General features: G+C 37.9%; 1 long non-coding RNA gene across 1 annotated transcript; it reads left to right on the top strand.

The window, feature by feature from the left end:
• The first annotated feature begins 3,346 nt into the window (after positions 1 to 3,346).
• Positions 3,347 to 5,072, top strand: LOC125124333 (uncharacterized). The gene is made up of 3 exons (XR_007134268.1): positions 3,347 to 3,515; positions 4,636 to 4,689; positions 4,809 to 5,072. It is a non-coding gene; the product is annotated as an uncharacterized LOC125124333 (long non-coding RNA).
• The last annotated feature ends 4,102 nt before the right edge of the window (positions 5,073 to 9,174 follow it).

The following is a 9,174-nucleotide window of genomic DNA, read 5'->3' as shown; positions in this document are numbered from 1 at the left end:
AATTTTTACTTAAAATTACATCAAATGCCTATCTCCCAGGGAAATCAACATTCATTGATTATGTTATTCAGAGTGTAACAATGTTTTTTTTAAAGGTTTTACTCCATTTATAGTTATTGTAAAATATTGGCTACATTACCCGTGTTATACAATATATCCTTGTAGCTTATTTATTTAAAATGGTTTTTATTTTTTCCATTATAGCTGGTTTACAGTGCTGTCAATTTTCTACTGCACAGCCAAAGTGACCCAGTCACACATACATATATACTTTCTTTCTCTCACATTATCCTCCATCATGCTCCATCATAAGTGGCTAGATATAGCTCCCAGTGCTGTACAGCAGGATCTCATTGATTATTCATTCCAAAGGCAATAGTTTGCATCTACTAAGCCCAGATTCCCAGTCCATCCCACACCCTCCCCTTCCCCCTTGGCACAATGTTAAATGGTTTTTTTTCTTTTTCTTCCCACAATTTTAGGTAACTGTCCTCATTTATACATCTCTCAATTGCCTTTAATATAGGCTATTTCTCACAAATCTTCCCTTTAGGTTCCTATTCATTTATTTCATTATCTGTTAAGATCTTTGTTAATCAGAACCACAAAAATAATAGTCACTGCAATGTATGCGGCTTTATAATGAACAGGGCACTCTGCTAGCTTCAGGCTTTTTTCATTGCTTTTTTTATTTTTTATTTTATTTTTTTGTAATCACACTATAATCTTGGTTCTACTGCCCTTATTTTAACAGATGAGAAAATCAAGATCTAGACCAGCTACTGTGGCTGGCTCAGTGTGGCACAGATTTATGTAGCAAAGACACAGTTTGTATGATTCCTATGTCACTACGACTGCCTCCTACCACCCAGCTTCTTGACACAGGCTCCTCAGTTTGTGAGGCTGAGGTCATTGCTTACTCCAGGTTTTTGGGAATTGAATACTGCTTTCTTTTAAACCCAAACCATTACCTTTGTGCTGATTGGATGGTGTTTAAAAGCAAGCTTAGAGACCATTGGCTTTTGGGAGTGATTTCATCAGTTTTTTTCACTGAAGTCAGAACTAAAAGATCAGCCAAGCAGGAAAACAGAGTGAGGATGCTGTATTATTCCCCTCTTTCACATAGCACATCCCTAAAAAGGTATATTCATTATTTTGTGTGATAAGTAGGTTTAACATGGAGACCTTATATTCAAATGTCAGCAAAGATACAACTCCGATATCCAAATGAAGTTCCTTTCGGATGATGTGCTATTTAGAAGAAATCTTTGTGTTCATGCTAGCACTTAGAGAATTAGATGTCATTGAATCATACGCTCATCTAGGAAAGTATATCTATAAAATTCACAGTTCACATATCAAGTCATACTCCATGGTGAGACTGGCTCAGTTTATTTATTGATATAGCTTCTCAGCTTTAAATTATATTACCTTCCTTGCACAAAACTAAATATATCTGCCACCCTGCTTGTCACCTGTACGTGGAGCAGCTGGAGAAAATCATACAACCAATGGCTCAATGGGTACCCCAAACTCACCAGAGCATCATGAGCTTGCCAAGCAGGCCCACGATTTTTCACCTGTCTCCCCATTTTTCATAGTAACCACTTCTAACAGCAAACATTCCACCTCTCTACACCTTTAACCCTTCAATCACCTCTAAATTCTCTCAAAATAACATCCAAAAACTTTACAATGATCTCCTCCCTCCCAGACTTGGGTGATAGGTTCTTATGCCTCTATTCCTCTCTTTGGCTCTTAGTGACTCATTGATTCTTTCTATTATTCTCTCCAAACAGCTCCCTTTCCCAGACCCTCCAACTAAGGACCTTTGGACAGGATAACTCTCTGCCTGAAAAGCTTTCCCTTTGATCTACAACTTGCTGCTGCTGCTCCTTTTAATAACAGACACTGGTTTAACTTCTTATTTTATCAATGCAATCTAGTATGTAAAATACTTCTTCCTTCATTTCACTTGGGTAATTTATTAAATAGAAACATCTTAAGAAGTTTATAGGTTTTATACATCAGATATTCTAACATGTTCATCAACTTGGGCTATTATTATTATTATTATTCCTTTTTTACTTCACTCAGATCTCCACTTGCAGGTCACATTTTCAGGGAGACCTTTTTCGATTACACTATTTAAAAGAGCATCACCCCCTATTAGCATCCTCTATACCCTTTATTGCTTTTTAGTTATTTCATAGCACTAATCACTAACTAATATAATGTATTTATTTATTAGATTTTTTGGTCTGTTTCCTTCATCAGAATGTAAGCTCTATGAGAAAAGAGATTTTGTTGTTTTCACTTCCATATCACCTGTGTTTACAATTTTGGCATGTACTATTCCAAAATAAACATTTGTTGAATGAGTGAATGAATCAAGGAATAAATAACAGATTGAATTTCTTGACTGCTCTTTATTCTTTCTCACCCCTTTCCAGCATATTCTGCAGAGTGTCAGGGCAAATGTTATGCCATTCAAAATGTGGTCCCTGGACCAGCAATGGCAGCATCACCTAGGAACTTACTCAAAATGCAAATTCTCAAGCTCTATTCAGGCCTACTATTCAGACTTCTTGTACGAACGGACTATGAACCTATATTTAGAAAGCTCCCAAGGTGATTTTTACGCACTCTCACGTTTGATGAGCATGTCTTAAAAAGAATATATGACAAAGTTACTGCCTTACTTAAACTCTGCCTTTTTTCCCTGGGACAAAATTTAAACTCTTTCACTTTCTCCTAAACCCCACGAGGCCCAACCCACATCCATCTGTCCAGCTTCACTCTGTCACTAATCCCCCTCTGCCACCAGTTCCACTTTGCTCAACTCTAAGTTACTTTTGGTGAACTGGGGTCTCGCCTGTTTCATCTTCTACATATGTTCCTTCTACGTGTGACCTGTCTCCTCCTCTTTGTCACTATCTTCACCTCCTTCTGGTCATCATTTGGGCTGTTACCTGCACCTGCCATGTATTCAGCAGCATGCTGCACTTTTCCTTATCACCCTTTTGTGTGTGAGTTCATGTGTTTAACTGACAGGCTGAATGTTCTATGAGCACCTCATGGTATTTCCTTACCATTTAAACGGTGCCTTGGTGGGCATGCATCTTAGATGGATAAATACATAAATAAAGGACTGACAATACATTTTTTTCCTGATAGTAACAAAGCTATAAATGATGATTAGAGATAAATTAGATGGTATTTCAGTTCCACAGCTCAGAGGGATCTTGTGTGAACTGGACTTTTTGGACTCATCTGCATGTATAACTATCTTGGAAATTCATTTCAGTTCCTAATATTTGATTTTCATGTTGTCTTTAAGGAGATTCACAACCGGTAAATTCAGTTCTGCCATTAATAAGGGGAAACAATACAAAATAAGGACAAGGAAAGCAGTTCCTAAAGAAAAGGCCTGTGAAAGATTTAGCAAATCACAAGCATGAAGTTTTGAAGGAAAGTGTTAGAAGGTCACTTAGAAGACTGAAAAATACAGACTGGTTAGTACCAAAAGCTTATTGTAGAGATTTCTAGGAATGTACAATTTGGGAGAGTTATTCTCTGACTCTGCTGTACGAAAAGAGGGGAAGTTATTATGCTTTGAATTGCCGAAACTGCTAGTTTATCATACGACCCAAGGCCCTGCATTAAGTTAGAAGAGAAGTAATTGCAAATGAATGTTCATACATGTTATTGCTTAACCTCCTCTTTTACATTTCTAGTCCAATAAAAGGAGCCATGGTACTTTCTTTTCTACCGCATTTTCCCCGGGCACACAGTGCAGTGCAGGTTGCCATGTACTACATGTTGGAATGATTAGTTGATAGTTAGCATTTCAGTGCAAGGACTTTTCATATCATATGCATTCATCTTCAAATGCTTAGGATCAGCAGGGATTCTATGGTTATCGAAGCTGCCAGGAAGAAGCAAAATAAATTCGGATCATATAGGGGCATTCCCATCTCCCACCTTTCCTTGGTTTTGGTTTACCATTCTTCATTTGGGCAATATCAACTCAACTGGGATAGTCAGGAGGCAGCTTAGGGTTTTCAAAAGAGCCTAGATTTTGCAGCCAATCAAAATTGAAGTCCCAGCTCTGCTGACTACTAGCTCTGTGACCTCAGGCTAGTTATTAATTTCTTTGAGTCTCCATTTCTTTCTCATTAGTAAACTAAGGCTAAGAATAGCATTTTGCATGAAGTAGAAGTCAGATACTGTTTGTAAAATGTATAACTTATAGTAGACTATTGAAAAAGATTAATTCTGCTTCTTGTATCTCATATCACCCTTTAAGCCAGGAAATGATTATTGATTATTTGTTAATTTGACTCACATATCATTAGATTTAAGACCTGGATTATCAGATCTAGGTGTTTCTATGTTTATTAAACACCCTGGCTAATTAACAATTCGTTTTCTACTTATACACAACTTAAAAATCAATCTGATGTGTTGTAGAAATCTTTCTAAATGGATGTGGGAAACAGCACATAGGAGCCCAAGTGTGCCTTAAATGAATCAGAATTTGGAAAAGCTTTTACAGAAAAGAGATGAGAAATAGCTGAGAGATGAAGAATTAGAGGCATAGTATTGTGATACCACTTTTTTTTTTTTTTAAAGAATCTCTGTTCCACCTGTGCATCTTACTCTCCATCAATCAGCACATCATCCAAGGTAAGCTCATCAATGCTGGATCCTTAACTCACTGCATCACAAGTGAACACTGGGAACTTCTTATCTTCAAGGCTAATTTTATTGTGACAAGGGCATAATTCTGGCTTTTTTTCCACCAGGGAAAGTGTGGTGCCTCCAGGACACGTGTCACCCCACTACATGTGGTTTCCTGTCAGTCTGGAGGTTCCTGCTTCTCTTTGTCTGCCCAAGGACCCCTGTTGTTTACAGGATGTATGGTTTCCTGCCATTTGGCCTGTGTCTCCCTTTCTCTGCTCACATCTAGCTATCGACCTGCTCTAATATATATATACTTAGTGACTGTATTTTCTAAATCAAAAATTGGAGTGCATTGTCTAGAAATGGAATAAAATCTTTTAAGTCTTTATGCCTTTCCATAATTTACTAAGTACTCAACCTTTAGGAAAACGCATCCAGTGTTTCAAGGAGCAATTGGGAGCTGACCTCATATAACATGCATGTGCACATGTACAGATACCTGGTCTAATGTCTCCAGGAGGGTAGGTAATAGACTGGCATAGTCAGGACTAAACAATACACAATACACAATATGTTCTTTGTGGAGTGAGTCAGAGGACTTTTTTTAGGGTTGAATTGGACCCTCCCAACAAAGTATTTTTTATCAAACCAGAGTTTGACTCAGCAAATACTCCTACACAGAATGGAGTTTCCTTCTGTTCAAATGCGAGGTTGATGGGTTACTGTAGAAATTCTGTTTCTCCTGGGTGGTGTCTGCAATTGTCAGTGGGCTACTTTTACATGATAAATAATGTGCAGATAAGACACTAGGCCTTACCCAATTTTCCAAGGTGTTAAGGATAAGTACTGCATGATAAGTGTTTATAAGAAGACAGGATGTGAAAGCCTATCCTTGCTCTGGGCCTGGAGGATAGCCCTGAACACTCTGTCAGGCTAAATCACATTTCAGGGGTGGGGGTGATTTTAAGGAAATATGTGATATACTTAGATACCTATTTATAAAGTGAAACTTTACAAGCATATGAAAATATGAAACTATTTTTTAAAATATAAGACTTTACCCACCTCTTAAATTTCTTAAATTGTTGAACATCCTCTCCCATCCCTTACCCCCAGGAAAATGAGTAGAAGAACACCCTTTCGGCTTCTCCATCAAAAGAGTCTCAAAAATGACCAGACTTTTAAAAACTACAACTCATTAGAAATTTTTCTACATTGTTCCAGAAGCTTCAAACCTTAAAAAACCAAAACTTAACAAAACCCCCTGCTTTGTGAGTCCCCTGGTGGCTCAGCAGGTTAAGGATCCAGTGCTGTCACCGATGTGGCTTGGGTCACTGCTGTGGCATGTTTTCAATCCCTGGCCTGGAAACTTCTGGAAATGCCCTGGGCATGGCCAACCCCCACCCCCAACCCCCCAAAACCCTGGTTTGAATGTAAATTATCTCTAACTCCTCTAACACTTCAAGTCTCTCCTATGACTCAGCAAACTTTACTGAGTTTACTCAGCAAATTTTATTCTGGCTCTATTCTCCTATAGCTTATAAGCTCCTAGAAATCAGGAACTTTGTTATATTCATTTAAAAGATAATTTGTTACTGAGGCCAGCTTAATGTAATTATATAGTAGAGAAATTTTAAAAAGAGTAAATATTATTAAATACGTATATGTCAATGAGGTAAAACTATTTTGGGATATGAAGCAGAGCCTTGAGTCCACAGAAATCCTACTTTAATTATGTTCCATCAAGGTCCTGGAGTCTGGTCACTGAGTGGGTGGATAACAAAGGGTTACTATGTTCGGGCATCATAAGTTATGGGAAAGATCATAAATTATCTTGATGACTCATTTCCTTTAGTCACTCTAGCACTTCCAGTATAGGGAACACTTTCCTGTCGCTTTTCTTTAAATTCGCCAGATAGAAATGGTGGAAAAGAACTTGAAATTAAGGTTTTTCATGATTTAATGTATAGATAAAGCTTCAACTCTTAGAACCATTGTAATAACCAATTGATCGCAAAGGCCATACCCAAGGTGACTCAGTATTTTAAGTGCCATTTTGAAGAGGAGTGGCTGGTGACCCCGGAGGCTATTTCATCTTAAGTCACCCAGGATGCTCCCCATCTGTGTGCAGAGTATACAAGACTATGTAACAAAGGCCCCCTGTTCTTCACTCGGAGATTGAAAAGAAAGCAGAAGGAAAGAATTGCTTTAATTTCTGGGTGATTTCTACTATCAGAGTCTCTGAAATGCAATTCAAAACCTTAAAGGTTCTGTCACTTCTAGATCCCCCCACCCCCGTGCCTATAACCAAATTCACCCACAAATTTTTTTTTATTCATGTGCACATTCATTAGTATAGACAAATGGCTGTATTTTGTTCTTTAGTTTCTTACCTATTTGTGTATGTATTTTTAGATAGTGTTTAAAAAGTATTTAAGGATAGCCCTAAACAAATACCTGCTGAATAAATATTTCTGAATTACCCTCTATAAACGTCTCCTGGAAATCTGCCTGTGGATTACTGCTCTGTGGCTGCTAATTGTTTCACTTCCTTGTCTTTGTTCTCCTTCCAGGATCCTTTGGCATCTGCTTCACTTCATTGTTCTCTCATTTTTCATTTTTTCACATAGGCTGAGCTAATTAACTGCACATTGGCAGTTGCAAGGATATTAATTCTGTCTAATGCTTTGAAAAATACTTCATGTGATTATATATTTATGAATAAAAATTCATTCTATGCATTTTCTCCTTATTCTTCCCTTTGAAAAGAGGAAAGAGGTCATCCCCAGGACCCACTCCCTTCACTAATAAATTCTTCCATGAATTTTACATCTCTTATTGCCGAAACTTTGGCTGTTATAGATGTTTTTCATTAAAAAGCCTACTTTTTATTGTTGCAGTGTATTTCCTGTTTTCCTTTTCCTCAGTTCCCACACCTTGTTTCAGGACTCACCTCCAATGATGGATTTACAGAGGGACCTGTTAACAGGGCAATAACCACAACCTCCCCCTCTGCTACTGCCTGTCAGCGCTCCCACCCAAGTGGCATGAAGTCCCTGTGTGGTTCCTTTTCTATTTACAGACTGGAGCCCTTTTTGTGCATGGGGACATCTCCGAGGGAGACAGCCTCAGATCTCAAATGGACCTCAGGGGCCCCACTTGCCCCTAAGATTTAGCAAAAATTAAACAGAATTTCTCCACACGAGTCTCCCTAAGTTTAAAAGCCAAGGACATATTTTTCTGCTGTTGCCAGAGATGGATTGAAGAGAATACTGCTTGGGACAACCAGATGCGGTGTGCAGAGTGTGAAGGAGCACTAGATACAAATTAGCTTTGAGGAGATAAGTCCAAAGACTCCAGAGGGCCTTTTAGATCATTGCCTTCATCAGAGGCAGATGTAAACCTTAACAAGATAAGGGCTGATATGTGAGGTTTTATAACAAATTTGGTATTAATACCTGGGGTTATTAGTGCTACTTCAAATTATGAACATATTAGCTCCAATCTCTTGCCCATACTTCCTTCTTTATGTGACTTGATAAGCAGTCTGTCCGAATCAATCAATCAATCTCTCTCTCAGTAGACCAGTAGACCTTAAATACTTAAGAACATAGTGTAACATGTAAACATATTATTTTTAATGGTTTTTCTTCACCATTTTATGGTAGGTATTTAATGGAGTCAAGAGTAGTTGGGGCTAATTTTAATAGTAAATTATTCTTTTATCAGTCATATTCCTAAAGACAAAAATCAACTTATTCCCAAACTAACAGCTGTAGCTTTCTTGCATCAGGAAATTGACCAGAGAGACAAACTCGGGAGACTCTCCTACAGTAATTCAAAGGTGTTCTGTCAGATGAAGTTTCTCATCTTCTTTCAAGGTCAGGCCAGGCTCTCAAATGACAAAACGGAAGAATTTGTTGGGAGAGTAAAAATAAATTATCTATCAAACATCACAACAACCTCTGAGAATTACAATCTTTACTCACCGTGGTGGTTTAAGTTCACAGTAGATATCTTTGTTCATTACTGTCCTGGTAAGAATTCTTACAAGTTCATTTTGCTGAGAGAAAGAAATAATTTCTTTAACTCCTCTGAAGAAGTCATAATAGGCTTTCAGATCTATAATGGCTTGTCAGAAGAAACAGATTACTGATAATCTAGTATCTAAGAGTGCAATGACAGAAAGAAGTTAGTAAAGACTTTAAAAATGGGAGCTGCCCAAAGATGTAGAGTAATGAGCTCCTTATAACTAAACATATTACAGTCAAAGATAAATGGCCATCAGGCATGGATGCTACACCGTATATTCTCACACCAGTTGGGAGGTTGTGTTAGATATCTACTCAGTTTACTTCACACGATCTGACAAAATTTCCAAATTTCTTGCCATTTGCACCTTTCGGACAAGCTGAGTCACCCTTAAAAGGCAATGTTCAAAGTTTTGTATAATATTCAGATGGGCTCAGCTAGGATAGAGTGTAAAAT

The sequence above is a fragment of the Phacochoerus africanus genome, chromosome 4 (assembly GCF_016906955.1).
Source record: "Phacochoerus africanus isolate WHEZ1 chromosome 4, ROS_Pafr_v1, whole genome shotgun sequence".
In the NCBI taxonomy this organism is placed as follows: Eukaryota; Metazoa; Chordata; class Mammalia; order Artiodactyla; family Suidae; genus Phacochoerus; species Phacochoerus africanus.
The sequence above is the reverse complement of the archived record's forward strand: the minus strand, read 5'-3'. Positions and strand labels throughout refer to the sequence as shown.